The sequence below is a fragment of the Protopterus annectens genome, chromosome 16.part0 (assembly GCF_019279795.1).
Source record: "Protopterus annectens isolate FY-2018-M chromosome 16.part0, PAN1.0, whole genome shotgun sequence".
Lineage (NCBI taxonomy): Eukaryota > Metazoa > Chordata > Ceratodontiformes > Protopteridae > Protopterus > Protopterus annectens.
Genome location: NC_056750.1, coordinates 228,704,540 through 228,732,445, shown reverse-complemented (window position 1 = coordinate 228,732,445; position 27,906 = coordinate 228,704,540).

Below are 27,906 nucleotides of genomic sequence, written 5' to 3'. Positions count from 1 at the left end.
CATTAACTACTGTATTCTCTAGCTTGTGTACTTAAGATAGCTTGAGGTTCTAATCTTACAACAGACAACTTGAGTGTGTTCATTCAAATATGGGTCTGGAGACAATCTTACACCACGATGTGATTCCACATCTATTTCAGACACTTCTCCCAACATCTTTTTTCTCAGCATACAATGATGCTGTCATCCTCTTTAATGTGCACTGTGACAATGTAAATTCAGACATCTGTGGTTGTGCTACTGTTGTGTTGTATAAAATCAAATTTGTGTACATACATAGGCCTAATTTTTAAATTTGACCTCATTCATCTGCTGTGTATGTGGTTGGTGGTATATTATGGCCAATATATGATCTTTTGAATTTCTTTTCATATGAATCCCACTCAGTTGAATGTTTAACATAGCCCCGTGAATTCAACATTCCCCTTTTCCCTCTGCCAACATAACATCCTTTCTGCAGAACACTGGAGGATGTCATCATCTCAAAGATGTGTACACACATCACGAAGCACAGCCCTTCCATGATCCTCTTCAAGCCATCTGCAGACCACTGGATGTGTGATTACTAGTTCTATTATGGGTGGTGCACATGTCACATATAGAAAGAGATCATATGTAATGTAAAAACATACATACATATGCACATACATATACTATCTTACATCATGCAGATATATTGATTTTGATTTAAAGGCTAGAATAGTAGTTATGATTTTATGTGGTCTTGGCTGTTAGCCAAGTAATGTCCTATGACCCTTGGAAATTGCACATGTCAGTGTTGCTTTCATCCACATGTGCTATGTTGAGATGTGGATGTACGATAGATCTACAACAGTGTATTCCAATCTGTGATGTGACGTAATGTATTGATGACCACTGCTACCATTTGATTAAATGTTCCTTCCATAACAGCTGTAGTAATATGCCTCCTGAGGACTGTTGCCATGGGATAAATCTATGTGTACTGTTACCTTACTAAGGCATGTGTTTTTGTAGGGGACTATATTAACATTCTATACATTTCTCATTCAGAGATTGCAGTGACACTTGCAGTATGGCACATGTGTGTATGTATATAACTACTATCATGAAATGTTATGTGACATAGAGGAATATTTCATCATACTAATTACATGGGCACATACACCTTGTTTCATCCACACATTGTAATATTGGTATATACACAAACATATAACCAGTTCAGATACACTTTCAACCTTAGCAAATTCATTGTATGCATGTGTGCTGTTATTCACAAGGATTATACAGGTATTTCCCAGCAGCATTATGTGACTGTCAGTATTTGTGTCATTAACTCTTCCTCATGAACCACATCTAGCTCATGTGTAATGTAGCCATATATGGTATCAGTGCCATTGCACACAACTTTTCAATGGCAAACATGCAAGCATATGATGTGCAAGTGACATGATATGTTAACAGTTCCACTGTGCATCATGTGATGCATACCCAATCTTAAGGAGAATGCACAGCTCTGTGCACAGATGGCTGTGAATGGCACCAGCAATACTCATTCTGAGGCTATAGACAAGCTGCTAGCTGACATATTTGGATCAAACTTCACCTCTTGTCTCCACTGGTCATTACCCAAAGTATATTCATCATATTTTCTCAAGACATATCATCTGTGCAATCTCTAAGGCTAAAACACAGCATCAATGAGCCCTGACAGCATTCCAGGTTGCTTTATCCATAATTTAAAAGATGATCTAGCAGACACAGTTGAATCCCTACTTAACCACAGGCTCCATTTAGGCTATTTTCCAGCAGAGTGGTAGACAGCGACAGTCATCTGTCTGGAAAAAGAGTGACCATTACCCAGCACAGGAAATTATAGATACATAAGCCTGACTAGCCTAATCTGTAAGCCAATGGAAAGAATCACCATCGTCCTTATCAACAAGAATACAGGTAATCTCCCAACTGTGTAAGCAACTGATTTTTGAATCAGTAAGGCTAGATCATGCCTATTAAATCTGACTGACTTCTTCCAGAAGGTCTCCAGGGCCATGGATGAGGGAAAGAATGTGCATCCCACCTAACCTGACCTGGCCAAGTCATGTGACACAACTCCGCAGTCAGGTATTACAGAGAACTGTCTTAACTGGCCATAAAACACTACATCACCAAGTGGCATTCCAGTGGGTCACCAATAGGACACATATTGTCAAAGTGATTAAATTCACTTGTAGCAAGATGCCAGTGAGCAGTGCAGTACCACAGGGTTCTATACTAGACCCTCTCCCGTTTGCTGTTTAATTCAAAGAAATCAAGGCAAACTTAGACAGCCTTTGTCCAACCAGCTTTGCAGATGACTGCAAATTGTTGACAATCCTTGACTCCAGTAATGGTATTGATATACTGCAGAGAGCATTAAGGTGCACAAATTATTGGTGCCAGAGCCATGGAGACACACTAAATGTCCAGAAAAGCATAATTACTCCCTTTTGTAAAGCAAATACATAAGCTAATCACAAAATAGACAGAAGACTCCAGTGAGTAGGCCCAGTGGTACATGATCTGGGTACTCAGGTAGATATTAATTGAAAGTGCAATCAACATGTGTCCACAGTGGTAACAAAGCCCTTCTATGTGGCACAACTCATAAATTTGGGCATGTCATAAAGGACATTATAATTCCATTGCACTTGGCCCTCATCAAAACAATAATTGAGAATAATGTACACTTTTGCATTTAACTCATCACAGATCTACAACAGCTGGAGCAATACCAGATATTTTGCAAAATAAATATACAGAGTGTAAAAGACAAGTCCTATGTGGGAAGATTGAAACTCATATTACTGTATTCTGTCCCCTACAGACTACTAAGGGCCTAATTGTGTCTGGCCTACAAGGATGGATATTTTGCACATTGGTAAAGCAAACTGCATGAGGGACACTCATTCCAAGGATGTTAACATAGCCTCTGACATAATAAATGATGTTTAAGAGATAGAAACTTCTCTCAGAAACTACACCTTCTCTGGAACAAGCTACCCCTTCACCTAAAGCAAAGGTCTTTACTGACCCTATTCAATTGTAGTTGAGATCAATAGATAGTTAATGGCAATTGTACTCCTGTTCCTCATGGATAGAGACAGTTAGTATTAGATCACAGTGCATAAGCTCATAACTGTGTGAAGTTTAAAATTGTGAAACTCATGTTAAATATAGCTAGACTTTTATGTCAACTTTGTACTTAGCTATGAAACTATAAAGTTCAATTATATCCTAGCTTCAGCTATAGTTTGACTGTATAGCATCACGGACATAACAGTACATCACATCAGTATTACCACTTGATGTTTTGCATGAATGCATATGCATACGTTAGGATTTCATTCCAGTATAACATTTTCACTGGCAATGTCAGGGAGTCAATGATCATGTGGCAGATGTCTTGAGATTTGACAATTGCTTATAAGGTGTGCTCATTGCATTACTTGGTATATGAACAATATCACAGTGACAGCTTCCTCACTCATTAATGCTAGACTTTGCACTGCCATACTTTCTGTGCACATGGGCATAGCTGATGCATTGCCATCAGTCTCACATACTGCTATACCATTCATTATAACACACCACTTCTTAATTCACACATCAATTGCAGATGCTTCAGACAATATCCATTGCTATCACATTTGGCAGATGCATGCAATACACAGCTATGTGAAGGGAATTCACTCATGATAGTGTGTTGTTTGTAAGTGTTGTTATCCTTATGGCCAGTACCTATATAAGTCAGGGATGCTTTAGTCAAGTATATCACATTTGGCAAAGTGAGCTTGCACATATCTTGTCACCCATACAGAACTATAGTTTGTTATGCATACCTATTAGAAATTGACAGTGCAGACTTCCCTTCAAGGTGTTGCACAAGATGCATGTGTGATACAAATTACTGTGCTGAACCCAGTAAGTGGAGAGATCACTGATAACATTGATGGCATGGGTTTCATACTTGCACATGTGGTTTCTGTCTTATGTGTCATGCAACCTCTCAAATGGTCAGGATTGCCCCTGAATTCAACTCCAGGTTTAACAGTGTCCCACTTAACCCCTCCAAAGATGTTTATTTTTAGAAAAAGAGTGGTGACTTCCCCTTATAGAATACTGACAATCATTACAGTTGTAGAGGTCTGCTCCTGAAAAACATGTATCATAAGTTATACTCACATATTCTGTCAATGCTGCAAATTAATACTATTAATATTTTAGAAGTGTTTCTGATTGTGCCTGCTTCTGACACCAGTTGTCCATCAGTCTGTTGCTTTATGTCTTCATGAATGGTTGAGAGGTATGTTGATATTTCAGTCATATTCAAGCAAGTCATTTTGCAGATCTTTGCACTATGTACATACCAACCATTGTCCCTGTTGTATAAACCGTCCTTGGTAAATGTCCTCTCTGGTGAGCATGTCAGTGATATTTATATCACAACCATTCCTCTACATTGACATGTAATCTTGTGTGACAGTCACATATACACTACCATGTGTGATGATATACATATAACACGTACAGTAGGTGCAAATAGCAGTACATATCGTGTTATCTACATATGTGCTACTGAATTGTCTTGGAAGTGTGTGTTTGTTGACAAATCCTATCTGGAGTACATTGTCATATTTTACATACCCTCTTCCTCTTTCATCATTCCTGTCATTCATGTCTGTGCTCATTTTTATCAGCACACTTTGCCTGCCTGCTGTAAGTTTCATTGCATTTGTCCTTGCTGTTCACCCCACTATCTGTTTTTCAGTCTGAAGATACTTGTTGCAGTGTACATTGCAATGAGTACACTTTCTATAATGTGTTAATACTGAAGTTTTTGCAGTATTTTTACCCCAGTAGTTATTGTGGCTATCTACACAATCATGAAGAGCAGGCAAACTTGCACACATGTTCTTTTGTATTTGTGCTGCTCTGCATGGTTTCCTGGATAGTAACAGTGTTGATGACCACAAAACGCCACATGTATTCGTGTAAGCGAGATGTGTAACATGCATATGCAATTAGCACTGCTGGTCATTGCACTAACACATAAAATCTGTGTAGGCTTTGCCTGAAGCCTACACAGAATTTATTGAATCCTGGGGACTGTGTTTCTGTGCCCACCTGAACATAGAGTAAAGACAGATTTGTAGTAGAAAAGTTACATCTAGATCATTCACTATACACTACCCTTGTGCCCTTTACTGATGATGCAAAACAGTTAATAGTACTGCCCTAATTACAGTAAAATTATTACCAACCCATCTGCTTATACAGTTCTGTACATAACTGCTTCTTCATTTATGTCAAACTTTTGTTTCAGAAAGGACAATTAATACCTTTTACACTAAACAGAGCATCTCAGAAAATAACATGCAGGCATTACTTTTGTAAAACGTTAAGGGCATCCCATTTTGAGATTAAAAACATTTTCTACATTAATGTAGGGACAAGTATACAGTCTAATCACATTTCTTAGCAAGGTTTTTATGCTGGCTTATGGACATGCAAAAATATAATACATTGCATCAGTCACAGCTTCTCTTACTGGCAGTATAGAAATTGCTGAAACTTCAGAAATAGCCTTTGATGTAGACAATAATACTTAAATAGATAGTAATACTAGATAATGCCTGTTAGAGCAATTTGGGTGCAATACATTTATTATTAATGTAAGTGAGGAGATGTGTCTTGTAACATGAACCTATAGCAAAGCTGCTACCAAGTTCTTCTTAACTCAAAATGTATGTGTATATTTTATTTGATTTTGTGATGCCATATGTTGGTCTCTGTGATCATTTTAATTAACTTTATGTTGCTTTCCCACCACCACCATAAAGTGCTATGCAAAATGACATAGATGCTGTCAAGAAACTATGTCTGTTGTCTCTACATACACCAACACGCCTTGTGCAAAGAAATTATATTTTCACTATCTAATGAGCAAAAACAATAAAGGAAGTAAACATTACATTATATGCTTCATTTAGTGCAGTACATTTAATTCAACATTGACATGCTATTTTGCACACCTCCGGATCTATAATTATTTCAGATAGCTCTTGTAACCACAGACTAGTGCTATGTGGCTAAGGATATCTGTCTCACCTTTTATATTAAGCACTTAACTCAATGTCAGATGTTGCTTTCTGCAGTCATTTGTTCAGATGGTGTATTTAGCTTCCCATTCACCATAAAGTGCAAAGCAAAATACCAGAGCTCATCCAGTGTTCATTAACATGCATTGTACAGATCAAGTTTAATTTCACTGTCTGTTGCACAAAAGGGTATCACAAAATAATGCTATGTTGGTAATATTTCCTGTTGTCTCTCTTTTAATAATAAACAATATACTGTCAAATGTTGCTTTCCATGTTTCCTTTAAAATGCTGTATCTAGCTTCCCCATCACTGTCACCATAAAGTTTCATAGCCAGGTATGAATTAATATGTATTATGCAAACCATGCTACTTTCAGTGGCTGTTGCACCCGGAGTGTCACTGTTAGTACTCTATTGCCAACATCTGTTATATTTTTTTATATTCAACAGTTCAATGACAAATGCTTTCCATAGTCATTTCAAATATTTCATCCTGCTACCAAAGTATCATAAACTGTAAAACAAAATGTCTATCTAGTCAGCACAATATGGTTCCTCATCAACAGTGAATGAAATACTTACATTCAGAATTACAATATAAACAAATTCTCTACTGTGAAACATACTTGTCACTGTGTTTTTTTATCACAAAGGAGCATTATGTACTTTCAGATTTTGTGGTGAAGCAAGTTTCCTGATCCCTGTCCTCCCCCCAGTAGGAAACTACATAACAGTGCTTTTCAGCAGCACTATGATTTTCTGCTGATTACACAGTTTGCAAAATAAGTTTCCATTCCCCAGCATATTTTAATAGCCTGCTGTCACTACATCTGACCTCAGTACTGCAGGAGCTCTGCCAAAATGCCCTACTCATACAAGTTTACTAGGAATTTTGTTATTGTATAATGTAAGCACATTTATCATGAAGATCCTTGCTGTGCATTAACTTTAATCAGTTATATACATGCCTGCTCTGTGACTGAAAGTCCCTGTGAAATATTCTGTGCACTCTAAGGACCTCTTAGTAAGTTGGCCACTATGACTGGCCACTGTCCCCTTTTGCTGAGCAGAATACTGCATATGCTAGTTATTTAGTCTCAGGATATAACAGAAAACCTGCTTTACTTTGCATCTCTTTGTTGATTGTTTAGCACTGGCTATAAACTGATTGATCTCAGATATAATTTCACCAAAGGTTGGGAAGTGTACTATGCTCAGCCTCACTACACTTGGCTTCACTTCTGTCTCCTACCCTACACCCAATTCTAACTCACCCCCTCTAACCTTAATATTATACTTCCTACATGCACATTTTACTTATGACTCTTTCCAAACCCTCCCCAAAATTACCCTACTACTTCTGTGCATACACTTCTGTTTCTTGTTTCTTACTTCCCTATCTCTATTTAATTTTATCCACATTCCTAACTATCTTTCTCCCTCCCATAATGCTTTGCACTATATCCATTCACAATCACAACCCTCTCTAATAGTAAATATCTATTCCACACTGTATCTTTTACTTTTCACAAATCACTCTTCATTTCTTCTTATTTGGACTGCATCATTATACTGTAGCCTTTCATACTTTTATATTCCTTACATTCCAGGGAAGATACCAAGACAACCTAACTGTCTTCTTTTACAGAAAATACTCCCCTCCTCACGTATCCTCTTCCAGCTTTCAGAATCCACCATCATAAATCTCCTTCTGTCCTGCAACGTCTTATTTCCTTCTTCATTACTAGTCCCCCCCACCTGACATCTATAAAATACAGATTCCTATACTTAATTATGCTCCTCTTCAGCTTATCCTCTATTCTTCTCCTCCTACTGTGTCATCTTTCATCCTATCAAGACTCAGTAATATCTGTCAACATCTCTCCAACTCTGTCCCAACCACCTATACATACTTTCTCACTCTACAAGCATCCCACATTCCATCACAGCAAAATTGTGTGGCAGACAAACTGAGCAGGACCAGGACAGGCCCTCACAAATGGAAACTAGATCCAGGGGTCTTCCAAGATTTGATCCAATCGTAGGAAGTTCATCAAGGGCACCTCTTTGGCTCTTCTCTGAACAATCAACTGGCAAATGTCTGTTCCACGAATCCATGCAAGAAGGCCTGGAATACAGACACCTTTTCTTTTCTTTGGCTAGGAATGTTCCTGTATGTCTTTCCACCTTTGCCAGTCATATCTAAGGTACCTTCTGAATATTCAGAAGGAATATGCCAAGATCATTGTGGTGACTCCCTTTTGGCCCAGGCAACCATGGTTCTCCCTTCCTTTGAAAATGGCCAGAGGCAATTATAACAACCTTCCTCAAAGAAAGAATATACTCACACAGGAACTGGGGGTTTTGATACACCCTGAAATCAATCACTTTTAACTGTCTGCATGGATGAGAGAGTCTTAATTATTTTTCATCACCTGTTTTCTGAGGATATGCAGCAAGAAAGCCTGCTACAAGAAGATCATGCACTAGCAAAATGGAAAAGGTTTTCTAGCTGGTGCCAGCAACATAACCAGCACCAGTCTGGGCTAATTGTGCTCTGGTCTTACAATATTTGTGTGAGTTACTATCCTATGGCCTTTCTTATTCCTCTATCAAGGTTTATTTATTGGCCATTTCAGCATGTCTGCCCACGGATCTTCCTCTTTCATGGCAGTCACATGGCAAAATGTTCTTGAAAGAGATTTTGCAGAAGAGGCGTCCGAGTAAACCAGTAGCTCCTCCTTGGAATCTTAATTTTGTGTTATAGAAACTAAGCATTGCTCCATTTCAATCAGCTAATCTGGCTGACTAGAGGTTTTTAACAGTTAAAACAGTTTTACTGGTTATTCTTGCCTGTGCAAGAAGGGTATCTGAATTTCAGAAACAGGAAACAGCTCAAACAGCATATGTATCAGTTCAAAAAGAATAAATAATTAATTAAGTGCTTTTACTTCTAGTTGAAACTACATCAGAATAAACCAGAAATGTAAACTGTCAGAATAAATAGCTCACATAATCAATCACATGTTGACAATCCCCAAATCTCATTAATAAAAATCCAATTAATATTTTTTCATATAAATGAAATACATAAAAAACAAATCATAATAATCATTTAAGTCTTAATGCTTTTAACTTCAACAAGCAGGAAATAGAAAAACTGTCATTTAAACCAGGGCTTTCACCCACATTGGTCTTTATTTGCCAATATAGTTCAAAAATTAAAGGGAAAGGTTGTCAGCCCCTCCATGAGGGTTGGGCCATACAGCATTCACAGCAAAAAATAAAAAAATAATGTTCTGTGAATTCAAAAATGAGTTTAGCCAAAGTATTGTTAGTGTTTTTTTCTCAATGCTATACAAACATTTATGTATCGTATCCTTAAAAGCCAGTTTGGTTTTTATTTGTCATGTCGGTGTTCTCAGCGGTTTTTCATCCGGTCCTTCGGTCTTGTCGATCTTTTCTTCTGGTGGTCTCGTGTTCTCGTGTCGGTTCTGAGCTGTCGACGTTGTCAGGTGAACATATATATATATATATATATATATATATATATATATATATATATATATATATATATATATATATATATATATATACAATAGATTTTGTAAAACAATTACAATGAAAATTAGGACCAATAATAATATTCCCCACTGTGACCAATTCTGTATTGAAATGTATTTGCACACCTTACAGCATCCACATTTGGAAGTTCCTCTTCTGTTTTTTTTTTTATATAATGAAGTGCATGTGCTACACTCCATAAATGTCTTGAGGTTAATGCCCCTCCAGACCATAAACCTGGAGTAACCTCTCATCGTTGTATCCAGATTGTCTAAGTGGTTAAAAAAACAGCTATTTATTTTCTGAAATCTGAACTAAAGGAAGTAATAAAGGATGTAGTCCACTTATTATAGGAAATATTATCCCTTACCTGGTTGTTGGTACAATTCCCTAAAAGTGGAACATAAAAAACAAATTCTCTTTTTGAAATCACTTCATTCATAATATCTATGAGAAAGTTTCCTGGATATCCACATCTTAAAACATCCCCTTCAATTTGTCATATTCAACTAAAAATATCAGAAAGTTCAGAAATCCTCCTGGGAGCTCGCACCAGCTTTCCCTTAACAATTACTTTTTCCTGGTGTATCAGGTGGCTGCTACAAAAATGCAGCATGGAATTTAAATAAGTGGGTTTCCTAAAACTGGAAGAAATAAATCTATTATTAACTTGATCCATCATTGTTTCAATATCAAGAAACTGAATGGTGTCAAAGGAAATTGAGTGAGTGAATTTAAAAAAAGAATTGGTATTATTTGTATACTCCACAAACTCATCTATCTTGTTGTGCTGGTCTGTTCAAGAAATACAGATATCACCTTCTTATCTAGTATAACTAGACCAGCATTTTGAAAGCTGAGAACTCAAAAAGATTTATTTTTCCACATAGACATAACTATATTGGCAAATACAGGTGTGCAAGAAGTGCTCATTGCAACACCTTTTTGTCTGTAAATCAGTCCTTCAAAGTAAATAAAATTATACATCAATACCATCTCCATCAAATTAACAATAACCTTAATTTCTCTCCCAATCAAGTCACTATTCTCAATTAAAAATTCAAATAACCATTCCAGCTGCTGTTGGTGTGGTAAAACTCAAAAAAGATTTTTTACATCTATTGTCACAAAAGACAGATTCTCATTATAGAACTGGTTAGAAATCCAAGTAAAAAAGTCCCAGGAATCTTTCACTAAATAATAAAGCCCATGTGTAACTCTCATAATTTATAATCAACACACTTAGCTAAATGGAAAGTTTTAGAGTCCTTAGCACTGACTATAGGTCTCAGAGGGGGATCTCGTATGTCCTTATGGATTTTCAGGATCCTGAAAATTGTTAGTACCAAAAAGTAGTTAACCTTTAAAAATGTTTACTCATTCTGGTCAATTTCACCTTTCATAAGCATGTCATACAACTTATCCTATAGTAAGCAATATTCGTTTCATTGCAGAAAACTTTTTCTTATGTGTCATCCTCTAAAATAAGCAATATTTTATTGATGAAATCAAAAGAATTCATCAAAATCAAGCCACCTCACTTGTCGGGTTTCATAATCTTGACCTCCTTTTTTTTCTTCAACCTTTTAAGAAACAATAATTCATGTGTGTTCAAATTAGGTCAAGATAGTCTTATCTGTTGCTCAAATGATCACGGATATCACTCTCACACAAATGTTCGAAAATGTGAACCATGGGACTAAGTGGGGGGGGGGTAAAAAAGAATGATGAAATAACCCTGAATCATGTAGGAATAAAAACTGAAGTTAAGTTTCCTCACAAACAGTTTCAAGTCCATAAGAATCTCAACCAGATTTGCTCTGTAGGGAAAAATGTAAGTGCTTTCAAAAAAATGTCAAAAAATAATCCCATAACAGATATAGTGATGTAATAGTAAACATCAAAATCACCAGCTTTATTGACGCACACACTCTACATCTAATTGTTCCAAGTGTACCCCCCTGTTTGACTGTCATTCTATCAAGTATTGAACAATCCCCCTTCAACTGTAATTGGGTTGAGATGGCATTGGCATATTGTTCTGCCTGGATTGGATCCTCTCTGATTTCCTTAAAGGGGGAGTTGATAATAAAGGAACCCTGAAATAACTGACATCATGTTGGATAGTGTCCTATGGTTCATCTTCCAAATAATCAAATTAATTCATGGTTTTGTATAGTGACCAGGTTTGGGACCTAGGGGGGAGTGGATAAGCTACCCCTTTCTAATAATCCAAACCATCATATTTTAACTTCATCTCTTTTTTTATTCCTTAGATCAGTCATTACACTCTTAGCTTTTACAAAGATGTTATTATATTTATGAAAAATCTGGTTAAACAACAAATAATTGGTGATGGAAGTGTTCAAATTTTTTAATCTCTGCAGAGATCTTATCCATCAACCTAAGATTATCTTTATCCAAGACCTCCATGAGTTCCCACCCATATCAGTCAAATAAAGCTGTAACTTCTTTATGTAACTCAGACCTGCTAATCAGTCCACTGGAATACTTCCAGGAGCATTACCACTTAGTTACAATTACTAGGAGAATGTTCTCTCTTAAATACCCGTTCTCCGCCTGAAGTTTTCTAAATTTTGTAACCAAACTTTCTAAATGCTGTAACTGCGTGTCCAAGCTATCATGCAAGACAGGAATGTTAATATTAAATGACACAATCTTGTCAAACCAATCAGTTAAATTACATTTTTGCCATGGCAAACACCATATGATTCCTCTGCTGTTATCGCTCCATTGTTAATAGGCCATATGCTGTCAGCACCCATATTTGTATGTTGGCCTGGGGTTACAAATGATTCTTCCTAGGTTTCAAAGATCATTGAAATACCAGAATGTGTATTCACCAAATTAGTTAGCACTGAAGCATAAACACCAGACCCTGCCACTGTGGTGTGAATCCTATGAGAAAGTTGCTGAGATAGCTGATGGATAATGGCCGTTGAATTAATCATAGTGGAGTTAAAGTGATCTTGAAAGGGGTCAAAACCTCCCAAGTGCTCTGGGTACATAGCTGCAGATCTAATGGCAGACTCTGGACACAAACTGGTAACCAAAGAAAGCAAAAACAAACAAAAAAACTAACACCAAAGGATGTCACACAAAAGGAAAGGATGACCCAAATAGTCAAACTGCAGGAAATAGCTCAAAGAAAATCTGTACCATCTCAAAAAGATAAATAATTTATTAAGCACTTTTATTTCTAGCCGAAACTTCATCAAAATAAACCATAAATGTAATCAGACAGAAAAATCATATGTCACATCATAAATCACATGTTGACAATCTCAAATCTCATTAATAAAAATCCCATTAATAATTTTTTCCATATAAATGAAATACATAAAAAAAAAATCATTATAATCACTTAAGTCCTAATGTTTTTAACTTCAACAAGCAGGAAATAGAAGTGTTGTCATTTAAACTAGGGCTATTTCCCGCATTGGTCTATATTTGTCAGTATAATTCCTGAAATTTAAAGCAAAGGTCATCAGCCCCTTCCCAAGGGTTGGGCCATATAACATCCACACCAAAAAATAAAAAAAAGTAATGACCTGTGAATTAAAAAATGTGTTTAGCCAAAGAATTGGTAAGTTTTTTTTTCTCTCAGTGCTATACAGATGCTCATGTATCCCATCCTTAAAAGCCTGTTTGGTTTTATCAATGCAAAAACAATGATATAACTGCCAAACAACAATCTATACAATAGCGTTTGTAAAACAATTACAATGAAAATTAGGATCAATAATAATATTCCCAACTGTGACCACTTCTACATTGAAAATGTATTTACACCCTTTACAACATTCACATTTGGAAGTTCCCTCTTCTGTTTTTATTATATAAAGAAGTGCATGTGTTACACTTCATCAATTTCTTGAGGTTAATGCCCCTTCAGACTGTAAACCTAGGTAAAATTCCAGCTGTTTTGTCCAAATTATCTAAGTGGTTAAAAATACACCAATGTATTTTTAGAATAGACTTGAACTCTCTGAAATCTGAACTATAGGAAGTGATCAAGGATGTAATCCACTTATTAGAAGACGTATTATCCCTCAACTGGTTGTTAGTACAATTACCTAAAGGCGGAAAGTGAAAAACAGATTCTCTGTTTGAAATTACTTAATTTATAATGTTTATAAGAAAGTTTTCCGGATATCCATGTCTTAAAAACACCCCCTTCAATTTGTCACACTCAACTAAAAAAAAACAGAAAGTTCGGAAATCTTTCTGGGAGCCATCACAAATAGTCCCTTAACCATTTCTTTTTCTTGTGTAGTGGATGGCTTCTAGTAAAATGCAGAATGAAATTCAAATAAGTTTGTTTCCTAAAAATAGAATAAATAAATTACTTGTTAGCTCAATCCATCATTATTTCAATATCAAGATACTGAAGGGTGTCAAGGGCAAATGAGTGAGTGAATTTAAAAAAAAGAAGTGGTATTATTGATATAATCCACAAACCCATCTATCTTATTGTGCTGGTCTTTTCAAAATATATAGATGTCATCTAGGTATCTAGTATAAAAAGACCAGCATTTAGAAAACTCAGAACTCAAAATGAATTTCTTTTCCCACATATACATAACTATATTGGCGAATACAACGGTGCAAGATACACTCTCATTGCAACACCTTTTTTTTGTCTGTAAATCAATCCTTCAAAGTAAATAAATTCATCAAAATAACAATAACTTTAATTTCCCTCCTACTGAAGTCACTGTTCTCAATTTAAAAATTCAGATCAAACCCCAGTTGGTGTGGTATAACTGAAAACAAGTCTTTGACATCGATTGTCACGAAAAAATAAATTTTCATTATAGAACTGGTTAGAAATCCATTTCAGAAAGTCCCAGGAATCTTTCATTAAATAGTTGAGCCCATGTGTAACTTCCTTTAATATATTATTTAATACTTAATATATTTAATATATTTAATATTTATATATCGCCTGCAATTCATCAAGAAAGATAATCATTTGGCAGCTGGCAGGGTAGTCATCTAATTCTGAATAAATTATTTTATTTGTTGTTGCTGCTGTTACTGTTGACAATAGCAGTAACAATCACATAACATTCAGTGGAAGACAACTATTCTGTGGGCTAATTATTAGCTATTCATGGTTATTTGGAGGCAGCATATGTGACTACTGTGCCACTAAAGTAACAAACATTGATTCCTGTTCAACCTCTCCAAAGTCCGGAACAGATCTTCTAGTAACCTGTTAGCAGTCTGGGAAGTAAGCAAACACTTTTTAGTTATGATCAGTGTAGCAGCCTAAATTAAGTGACATTCTGAACCTTCTCAAGACACAGCACTGATGTCTTTGTTTTTTTTTTTTTTGGTCTCTGTCTGTCTTTCAGTGTTATCAGCTGTATAAATTTATAGATATTGCATACCTGCTGCAGCAACAGTGCTTTTTCTATATTTTATAAATGTAGTTTCATATCATTACAACAAATGAGTGAAGGATTGCTAATATATATTTTTTAAATAAATCATAAAATTCTTCACAGAACATATAGACCGACCCACAGAGCATATTGGAATCACTTCAGCTGCACTGAATGTGGCACTAAGGGAGATATTACTGGCTCTATGCTTTAGAGTCAGGACAAATAAATGGCAGCTCTATTCCTCTAGCTTTACCTGGGTTGGTATAACATGCTTAAAACTCTGTATATAAAAGGCCTGTTCAGCAATCATCATCATCATCATCATCAACTGTTTTTTTCCCTTTTTTCTATATGGGGTAGGGGTGTCACATTAACAGTTGCCATCTCCCTCAGTTCATTAGCACTTTCCTACCTTCCTCGACAGTCATACTTCACTGTTGTAGGTCTTCTCTGCTACAAGTTTCCTCTTACCTTCTTCCTGTCTGTACCAAATCTTAACCAGATTGTCCTTGCTTTACTGAATGTGTGCCTAAACTACTGCAATCTGTTCTCCTTGACCTCCCCCACAATATGCTCTGATGTTCTCATTTCTTCATCTGTCCCACAAGATGCATCCCACAGCCCATCTCTGGAACTCCGTCTCCATCACTTCTAGCTTTCACCACTGCTCTGTCTTCACTGCCCTTGTTTCTGTACTATACAGTAGTACTGGTCACCCCACTATTTTTCATCCCTTTATGTGTCAGCTACTTTTGTCATTCTTTTGTCACTCACTACCCCAACATTCTGTGTCAGCTGGCTGGAGTCACTTTTAAATTTCTGTTGTTCTCAATGAAATGTCTCATATTATCAATTAAATATGGTGCATTCTTAAGGGAACATTTAGAAAACATCTCCATACAGAGATCCAGAGGCTAGATTTTATAACCCAGGGTGTCACTATAGGCGTAAACAGTTCATTACTCCTACTCTGATAAAGTTTAGGGATCCCAAGCAAAGTAGATATCCTAGGATTTGTAGTCATTAAATATAAAAAATACACTACTCAACAATGATTTCACCCTTAACTAGTCATTGGTACACACAATCATCTACACAATAAAAAAATGAGTTGTCTGATTTAATTAAATGTATTTAAATCAGATAGCTTAATGTTTTTCATGACATTGTGATATATCAGCATTTTTATCCCACTTGCATCATATTGTTTATTGTCCACATTAATTAAATATCTCCTTTATCTTCTATCTCTATAAAGATATTTAGGAAGTTTGAGGTGGCATTGTTGGGGTTTACTAAGTTTAGAGAATATGAGGTAAAGGTAGTGTGAATCTGAATATGTGAGTTGTAGGTGGAAAATAAAGGGTTTAAAAGAGTGGTGGTAGGTCTTAGGGTTCAAGTGAATGGCTGTGCAGCTTTGTAGTCAGCTAGTGAAGGCTAGTTTGAGAGATGGGAGAAGAGATGGGTTTAATAATGGTATAATGTAGATGGATAAAGAAAGGATAAGTAAGACAGTGTGGTGGAGAAGCACTGTGGAAGGTAGAGATAGAAAGAGAGTTCTGAATGTAAGTGACAGGAGCCTATGATGATGAAACAGGACCTGAGAGTGTATGTGGGAAGGTGAGGGGATTGAGAATAATGTGTTGTTTGTTACTGGAATTAAGTGTGGACAGTGATGAAACTGGTTGGAAGTTTAGGGTGGAAATATATTACATTATAGTGGTTGAGGCAGTGGAATGTAAGTGTAATGACATTGTGTGTACCTTTAATGGGTGGTCTGATAGGAATGTATCACATTAAGGTAGTTGAGGCAGTGAGATGTAGGTGTGGTGAAGTTGTGTGTGCCTTTAATAGATGGTCTGAAGTGGGTGGGAGGAGGGTGGAGACAGTGATGTATAAACTGGAGAACCTTGGGTGGCATGGGAATTGGTGGGAGAGGAACAAAGCAGAACATCCTTCTCCCAGATGGAATCAACCTATGAAGGTGTGCATGATGGATACCAGGGGTGTAGAGCTCAAAACAAGTCAAGCACAGTAGCGCTCAGTAGTGGTCAGGAAAAAGGAAAAAAAAGAGAGAAAAAAATAACTAAAACTAAGCCCCCTTAATTTTTAAAGCTATGAGTGTTCACCTTCAAGATCAGAAATAAGTGAGCAAGGTAAACTTCTGATTAAGCAAACCAATGAAATTGTGTCTCCTTGCAAGCACTTGAGTAAATGTAGCATAGTCATAAACTGCACTCTGCCAAAATGGGGTGTACTTGAGTAGAACAAATTTTCACTTACCTGAATTTCTTTAAATTGAGACAACAATACCGAATTGTCTGTAAACCAGAAGTACATACTACCGAAAAATTTCACTGGGAAACGAAACAGTTGGTCAACATAGTGAAATTTGCCATTTTTGCCACTATAGTGCGATCCCAGAGTTGGTATATTTAGTTAGGGGGGTTAGTGGCATAGCCCTTCACCTGGGTGGGTTTAACATAGTGCAATGTATATTTAGGTTTATAGTTGGCCGACTGTTTTGTTTCCCGGTGAAAAATTTCAGTAGTGTGTACTTTCAGTTTATTGACAATTTGGTATTGTCATCTAAATCAAAAGAAATTTGAGTAAGTGAAAATTCGGTCTACTCAAGTAGACCCACAAAATGAGGGGGTAAGAAAGCTTTGAGTCTTTACTATCTTATTTTAACACATGAAATAGTATTTTCAGTAATAAATCTGAACAGGAGGAAATGTGTATTGACAGAGTTGCCAAGGAATGAATAGAACTTTCTTTTGCTTTCTTTCAGTTAAAGATTGAATTGCGGATAAAGTAAATGGGGGAGGGGGGTTCAGGACCAGCCGAGAGTTCCTTTAATGCAGTCAACTGGTAAAACTAGAGTAAATGTATGTAAGAAAGTTAGGGAGACAAATTAGTGAGAGAAAGTGTTATGAAATACTTTATGTATGTATTACTTGTATTAGGGAGAGCGACTTAGATGACAGAGAAAGAAAAGAGAAGGAGATGAATGTAATTGTATTATAGAAGTAACAAATGTCAGTACATTCCTCTCAGTGAAAATACATTTGCATTTACAGAAGGCTTAACATTAGATGCAATACTTGAAATATGTGTCATGTTAAATGGTGACTAAAAGTAATCTATGAATCACATTCAAAAAAATAGCAAATGATAGCAAAGACAATGTGGCCTTTAGAAAATCTGGTAACTGACATCACCTAAAGAATTAAATAGTTAAACACTAGATGAAGAATAAACGAGTTAAAAACTTGTGCAGATAATAGCAATACATTGTTAAAACAAGGACATTCATCCATCTGAGAATAAATAAATAAAACTTTTTTAAACTAAATACACTTGTTAGTCCACCTGAAGGGAGGGGTGCTGTAAGAGTCCCCATGGAGATTACTTCTTTATACTATCCAGTTTTTTAGGAATTATAGCACACACATGAGAGAATACCATCACCAGTGTGTGTAAAATAATAAGGCTTGGCTTAACAGGGATTAATACACTTGTGGAATTCAAACCCTCTCTTTGTGAAAGCATCACAGTAAGGTAGATTTTTCACAACACATTTAATCTCTGACTTAGTATTGCATTTAAAGAATTTGTACAATACACAGGATTTGGACATATGCCTACTTAAATCACATTGTCTTGACTAGTATAACAGGTACTGATTGCATCTTTATAGCTGTACAACAGTTATGCAAAAGCTCACATCTGCAAAGAGTGTGACATCATTATGGAAGACTAACAAATGTGCATTATGAATTATGCAATAAAGACTTATTACTATTCAAAAATAAGCATGTTGATTGGGCAGCCCAAACAGTGTGCCCTTTGTAAATCAAGCACATACCAACAGGAAAAAACTCCAGCTACAGAAGTACCATTGAGTGGTTAGAATTTCTACTGGCATATACTGAGGGACAGAGCAAAATATAAGAAAAATCAGGTATATTCTGTAAAAGTAAGCAAACAAAAACCTACCTGATTGTCCTTATATTTTTGCGCTGTCCCTATACAATCTCTATTTTTTTAATAGTTAAAAAAAAATTAAACAAACAAACAGCAGCAGAGATTCTGTTTTCTCGGTCATTTGTTCTGCACTGATGGACTGTGCAAGTGAGGGAACACAAGTCCTATGCACATGGGCAGTACATCATACAGGAAGATAATGTGGAAGAAGACTGAAGTGCCCTTATGCAAAAAAAAAAAAAAAAAAAAAAAAAATTAAGAAGGTAAGCAATTTCTTTCTTAAACAATGTAATTGTATAATAGCAACAATACACTCCCATTTGTGGGCATATCAAGATTTATTCATGGCTGCCTTTGTTTAATCAAACCACATCAACTGTGGGTAAATCCTGATATACCCACACACAGTCGTGGAGCTTTGCTTAAATGGACAACAGTAATGGGTGTATCCCAAGGCTCAACATACCTTATTGACAATTCGAACATCACCTGTGGAGCACATTGAAGCATGAAAGTTGTTACTGTTGGGATATCTGTCTATGCATACTTATATCAGCATTACTATCTGTCATGTAACAAGGCTAAGGTCATTTGTGTGACAGGCAGCATATCAATGTGGCTGGAGGCAAATTCTCATCGGTTTTTGCTATATGACATGAACTGTCACTCACCTGTACTTAATTAGGAAGCAATGCTGCGTGGTGCCAAGCATCACCCAAATGAGGAGTACAGAATAAATATTTATAAATATAATATATGGTTATCAGCCATTTATGGTCATGTGTGTGCTGTGTTTATTTACTTTTTGACCAGATTAAAGGTACGCAAAGGCATGATGGGACAGAAATGAAAAAGGGGAACAAGCAGGGATAGAACACTTTGTGAGTAACTCAGGAATGATCAGTTTAGAGGTAGAAGGAAAAACCATATCCCTCCACTACTTCACAAACTAATAATAACTATATGTAAATAATGTAGACACTTTTGAATAGATACATCAAAAATAATGTGTGGCAATAACTAAATAACTGTTGTGTGATCAATTTGACCAACTCAAGTGTGTCATACACACACATGGATGAAATGGAGAGTTATGTATGGTATGTATTTTTTTTTAATGGGGCAGGTGCCCTTATTACATTTCTGAGAGACAGGAAAGTTGGGGAAGGCAGTTAGGGATAAATGACACAGACAATACTTATCAGAAAACACAAATTTGAGGGGATACCATCACCATTGTTTGTGAATGACTATCATCTTCATTAAAAGGGAGTACATCACTTAGGTCATCAATTCTTTCCACCTATAAAAGCATGACAACCTATTAGAAATTCTCATATTGCATTTCAGTAAGCCATTCTTGTATAGCACCAATTTCTGTTTACACTGTATTACAATAGAGATCTCATAGGATTTGAACTGTCTGCCAAATTCTCTGCTTCTTTACTAATGCACTAATGAATGGTACCACACAAGAACTTATACAGCACTTGTCAGACAACATACATTTCCGGGGGGATAGCATCATCATCATCATTGTGTACGACTGAATGTGCACTTGCTTAAAAGAGAGTAAAGCACTTACGGGATCAAAACCTAGCACCTATAGAAGTGTGGCTACCCAAATAGGAATTGTAACAGAGCATCTGTTCATTATGTCATTCTTGCATGTCACCAACTGCTGTTTATGCACTATTACAACAGAGATGGTATGGGATTCAACCTGCTACCTGCCTAACTCTCAGTATTTTGGCTTATATACTAACTAACAATGCCACAAAAACCTTACAGAGCAGCAGTTATCAGATAGCAGACACTTAAGGGGATACCATCATCACAGTGTGTGAATTATGTGCACATATTCATGATGGAGTTAAGTGAGATGCTCCACATCAATTCTGCATCAGATTAAGACACAAAGGGATTTATATTATCATTTGTCTGACAAGTCACAGTTGAAGACCATGTTTAAAAGAGAAAGTACACAGCAGATGATATAGGGATTGAGCAAGATGTTGGTGGGTGACAGGGACATATGTAACATGCTGTTATCCAAGCAGGCAACCCTGGGTGATATCGTTCATATCCCTGCAGTATGCAGTATTGCCAGTGTATGTGTTCATCAGTGACAGATAGTTGTGTATCATGTTTGCACGCTATCGAGGCATGTATGCAAACCATGTTAATACTGCAGTTATTTATGTCAGTCTGCAATTATGGTATCAAGTTTGCGTGTTCAATGGCAGTCAGTTTCAGAATGAGAAGGAAATTGTTAGACAACCCCACAATGAGTGACATACAACACTGCACTGAGTGCTGTGTAATGGGCTCGTCATATCATGTGTACGCTGAGCCATGAAATCATATACAAATAGCAGCAACTGACATTATCGTCATTCTGTCACAATCACTTACTGATGAGCATCAACATCAAGGACAGTCGTGCATCAGATGGCGAAGTCTTAGGGCAGGTTTGGTAATTTTCTCCGCTTTTGCCATTGGAATAGAAGTAGCAGTAGGCTTTGTTGTTTGATGTCAAATGTTGCATAAATGATGAATGCATAACTAGACATTTCTGCATATAAGCCAGCTATGGCCATGTGTGTGGTATGTGCATCTATTTTTTACCAGATTAAATGTGGGAAATGGGATTATAGGACTGAGATGAAAATGGGGAGCTAGCAAAGGGTAGGATGCTACGAGAGTAATCCAGGAATTATCAGAATGGAGATGGGATAGTACTATATCCACTTCTTCACAAGCTAATGATGTGTATGTGCAAATAATTTAGATTTTTCTTGTGTATTGGTACATCATGATGTGTAATGGACACAAGAGTAAAGGGAGTACCTTCCATCATGAATACAGTGGGAATTTAGCCCTCATCCTTGGAACTGTCACCACTGGCTCCTGCCACAGAAACGTTAGCTAATGATGCATGGGAGCAGATATCTTACAATATGCTGTGGGACTTTCTCCTTGTGGCTAATTCAGACACCAAGGCTCATGTTCATTATCTCCTCCACCAGACCTGCCAGCTCCTGTCAGGTAACAGAATCACCACCTCTACCAGCACTTGCTCTAGTGGGTACAAATCTGGTCTGAGCTACCTGGTACAGGTAGAGCAGGTAGTGCAAGAGGTGTGAAGGCAACCCTGGCATAGAAGTGTTGGGTGCCTCAGTTGCTGGTGGAGGCATTGCTACTGCTATCTGAGAAGTGATGGTGGTCTGAGCCTCCTGGGTCAATCTAGGTCTCAGTGCTGCTGGTTGTGATTCAGTAAGAATGGATGTTACAGTCTAAAATGCAGAATAAAATAGAAAGGGATACAGAGAAGGAAGGTGGGGAAGACATAAAAAAATATTAGAAATATTCCTTTAATCTTATAGGGGCACAAAGGTGTTTACACATTCCATATGCATTTATATTATGATTTTTTTATATCCAGATATGAATTTGTGAGGCCATTATTTATCTTTACATTACTGATAACACTACAATTGGTTCTCACATGTAACAGAAATTGCAGCAAGATTATACAAACATTAAAATATCTAAGATACACTTTCTTTAACATAGTAATTGGCCTAAAGGCATGATGTCATCAGTTCTTGTTTCAGCTATTCAGTATATGCCCTTTAAAAATAATATTACTCAAATTTGCTGTTTAGGGAAATTCCCACATTCATCAGACCTTACCTGATCTCGATTACTTCATAGCTACATGAGCTGATCTTACAACTACTTTTAGGTGAAAAAAATGCACTCAATAAGACCTGCATCCATACCTACCCCATGCCTGTCTGAAGCATCGTAATCTGTCCTGATGCACCTCCTGAAATCTTTCAATCTCTACAGGGACTGCACATAAGGAAAGACACTAATGAATATGTGATTTGTGCTGTTCATAGCTATGGGATAATATACTCAAAATACTGGGGTGGCGAGTTGGCTCTACAGTCTTCCTCCTATCTGCGAAGGAGGTCATCTTCCCACCATTTCAAGTCACACTAGTGGTGATGACACAGTCGCCTCCCCCCTTGCATAAGATGCCAGTAGCCCAGGTGACAGCCTTGCCCAAAGTATTCGCACCCCAGCCTTGTACTGAGACCTGGTATAGCCAGCCCCCCCCCCCCCGCCAAACACACAGTAGCATGTACCTATGGTTCTTGGAAAGGTTAAGGTGATCCTTGAATCCAAAGGGATAGGTTATTTTTAAGCACTACTTTTAAGCACCAAATGGATAATTGGCTAAGCTTAAAATGGCCCACAAGGGCAGTTGGCCTAATGCTAACTTATGAATCTAAGTGTGTTAATGTACATATACTGAATGCATTTAAATATTTTCCAGTACTTTTCTACTGACAGAGCTGCACTGATTTTAAAAATTAAGGTGTTGATACATAGACGTTTTTTTTTTCATATTCAAGATAAGTGATTTAAATATATATATATATATATATATATATATATATATATATATATATATATATATACGTGTGTGTGTGTGTGTGTGTGTGTGTGTGTGTCTGTGTGTGTGTGTATATATATATATATATATATATATATATATACACACACACACACACACACACACACACACACACACACACACACACACACACACATATACATACATACTGTATGCATTAAAATGTTTTCCAGCATTTTTCCTCTATCATAGATGCAGTGATGTTATATTGGCACAGAAACGGGTTTTTTTGCCTTAAAATCAATGTAATGCCTAAGAGACTGGCAAAGAAATATCTGAAAGATTATACTAATGTGAACAATGGACTATGCAAAGGATGAATTGTGTGTTAAAAGGTGATGAGTAAAGTTTCATGAGAGTTTCAAGTGAAAAATGTTGAGGCTTTCACATGTAGAACACATAGTCTTAGGCTTCTGATTGGTTAATTATAAAATACATACTCATGTTCAAAATAAGATGGACTGTAAAAGTATGATGCCTTCTTTTGCTAGCAGAGGGAGAGCTCAAATCCTGCATCCCATTACATATATCTGATGTAATAAATTTTCCTTGGTAAGGCCTAAAAAGTGCCAAAGAAATGGCCTTCGTAGCTTCTATCATGGCAGTGACTGACTCAGGGATATATTTTGATTGCTGGACTAGCTTAGGCCAACAATGGAGGAGTAGGATACTATATTCTAAGGACAGCACACAATCAAAATGAAAAGACAAATGAGGGTAAACGTGCTAAGGCAGAGGAAAAGGAGAAGAGGGCAGGTGAGGTATGATGTGTAAGACATTATAATTATAATGAAACATACACCATGATGAGGGAGACGCTAACAAGTAGGTGATATGTCTCATGTTTAGATTTCCTGTTAAGGATCTTATGGAGGGCATAATGAGGGAATGGAAGAAAGAAGTAAGGCCAGGTGTGTCTGACAATGAGATTGGTGATTCGTGGTCTGATGTTTTTTCAGGTGTTTCAATGTGTGTACACAACATAAACTATGTTACCAGTCATGTAAGCATTTATTCTCTGCAGGTTCATTGCCATTCATGGCATAGTTTACCAACTCAGGATATGGACAGGTCAAAGAAATATTGCAATTAAATTTTCTGTCCATTAATGGAACCAGTTATTTGAGATAAATTATTAGATGGCACAGTTTTTTTCTAGTTGATAATAATACCACAGTGGTCTGAGATCAATTTTTATTAGATGACACAAATGGAGTTTTTTTTCTAAATATATTATAAATGTTCATCTTTCCTAAACTCTATCTGTTATTTAACTTTTTTAAATGTAGTCAGTCTTTATGCATACTGCCTGCAATTTTATTTGAATCAGGTCCATTTTTCCTAAACATTATTAGTTACATAAGAATGATAATGTAATTACAGCCTTTATGTGTACTGCCCGCTATTTTACCTGGATAGCTCAGCGTGGGAAAGGAATTGCAATCAGAGGAAATACTCTTGTGCGGCCAAATATTTTTATCTATTTTATTTTTTGATTTAGGCATGTTATATTTCACATCCTCATGCTCACTAGTCAGTAGATGGTTTCTAATTTTAGCTACAGATGGTTTTGGGTTATAGCCTACTTCTGTTTTTATTGACTGATACCCTCCTGCTGCCTGATTCTATTCTACAAAGTTGAAACTTTAGTACGCAGATTTTTTTTTTGATAATCAACTATCTGTTTTGAATAAGTAATTATTATCCATGCAACATTCCTTTACTTGTGTACCTACCTTTCTTTATGGCAATTTTATTTTCTGTCACTATTTGTTAGTTTGTAACATGCCACTTGTTATTGTCAGATCTTTGCTTTGTTTTCTTACTGTCTCTCTCTTTCTGTGTATATATATATATATATATATATATACATATATATATATATATATATATATATATATATATATACTACACACACACACACACACACACACACACACACACACACACACACACACACACATATATATATATATATATATATATATATTACCTTAGGTCCAGATCATGTCTGGAAACAGTTTCCAGTGGACCAGCCTGTCTATTTTCCTAATTATTACATAGGTAAATAAATAAATAAACAAACAAAATGTTGGTACCAACCTATGTTCTCATTTATCAAATAAATTAACAAATAAGCAGGTTGGTAGATAGATGCATAAGCACATTTCAAACCTTGTAACTTATGATTATTATTAAAATGATACTGAAATGGCTTGACTTTCTTTTCCAACATCAAATCTAATGTTGCTGGCACTTTCATGGCTCCCCTGTATGTTGTATGTACTCACATATTGTCACATTTTTAATGTATACATATTGGTTATTATAATCAAATTTTAAATGCATATATTGACATTTCTTGTAACACAAGATGCTTTTGTTTCTTTGCATCTATATGTGAATTCGGTTTGAATATTTTACAATAATATCACAGAATATTACATTTTAGCATCAGTTACTATGGAAAATATACAACTTGAAATTGCAAGTACAGAATACTACTGCTTAAAGAAATCAGTATGTTTCACCTTGGAAGATTGTTGGAAAACCCTGAATGATGACCAGGTCATAGTAACAACATGCTACTAGCCCAACAACCACAGTATATGGTGGTCCATTGATAACCACAGGGATTTTGGAACACTGGATGATGATGATGATGATGATGACTTGTAAACACAGGGGCAATAGATGAATGATGTGAAAGTGGCTCTGCATAACCAGCAGCTCCTGTCATTCCTTCTCTGATCTGACATCTCTCAGCTGCTATAATTTGGGCATAGCACTATGATTTTTGGCCTTAGATTTTGCTTTCCCGCTAGTAAATTTATTGATTTTTTTTCTTGTGACTCCCCCATACAGATAGACTTGTTAAAGTGTTTAGACAGTGTTAAACCAGAAAAATAAGCACACATGACTCCTTATCATTAATAATATGGTGTCTAAAATTTAAAGACCTTCTATCCCAAAACATAAGAAAGCAATATTCCTCCTTTGTATCTTCTGCCATGAGATTGAAAGGCTGGTGCTAGGCATATTAATGTTCAGAGGTTGATGAGTATATGAGCATGAAAGCACTCTGACCGTTAATGGTATCTCACCTCATGAATATATTGCTCTCACTGGGTATTCTGCAGTGAGATATAGCTTTCTACTTGAATTGTGAGAACACTTGTTGATGGAATTGCTCTTTAACTATTACATATTTAATTACGTAGAAAATGCAGACCAAAATTGGTGATGATTATTAAAGTTACTAGTGTGCAAAATGATGCTAGTTTTCCTTTTATGCTAGTTTACTTTTTTTTTTTGACCAGATCACCCCAATTCATTTCTTGCATCCTCTATTACCCCATTCATTTTCCCCTATACAACACTATCAGAGCCCCTGACTAGAATCTGCACTGTGACTGCCACTCCCACTGATGGCTCTCTGGTTGAAGATATGGTCCTTAGGCACTGTATTTATTATTCATAGCCTTAATCCTCTGTACTAAACTACCAATCCAAGATGTAATAAAATACATTTGCTCATTGCTATCTTAATAGGCTCCAGGCTCTGTAACTAGAGATGGCATAAAATGTACTAGCCTGAGTTGAAAAGAGGAATAGCCAATGACAGGTGCTTCCATCTTGCTTGATATTGGGACCACAGAAGTTATAAGATGAGCAGTATGACCATAGGGGAAGGAGGTCAAGTTCTTTCAGTGATGCCCTTACAGAAGTGTGCATTTACTCTAAGTGCAACATTACCACATATGGCCCTCTCAGTTGGGAATGACCAATAAGATCCAAGGCATGTACCATTAACTCTGTGACCATTTACGATGGCCTTCATGTATCCAGCTACCTTTCCTTCATACCATGAGTGGCAAACAGCAATCTAACAACACACCTGAGGGCAGGTAAGTGCAAATGCTATAGTAAAGTGCAATAGGAAAAAAAAACACAGTAAAACTATTGATGGTCAGTAGTACTGATATCCAAATGCTAGATATCATATGAGAATAGACAAGAAATAATCTGAATTTTAAAATCATACCAAGTTATTTTTATGCTGTTCATTTATTTTACTAAATACTGAGAAAACAAGCCTTTCTATCATCTGAGGATGAGGAATATACCACTAAACTAGAAAAAATGGTTCTGTACGAATGTTTAAATCTAAACAAGAAAAGAAGTGTTAACACTGTTCTGTCCCTGTCTCTTCTGAGGCTATACCTAGGGTTACTGAGTTAGCAGCTGCTGAGTTTCCAGGCCACTTTGTGTTACTGGACTGCAGAGCTACAGCCCTGCCAAATTCACCAAGAAAAATTCTGTGTAAAAAA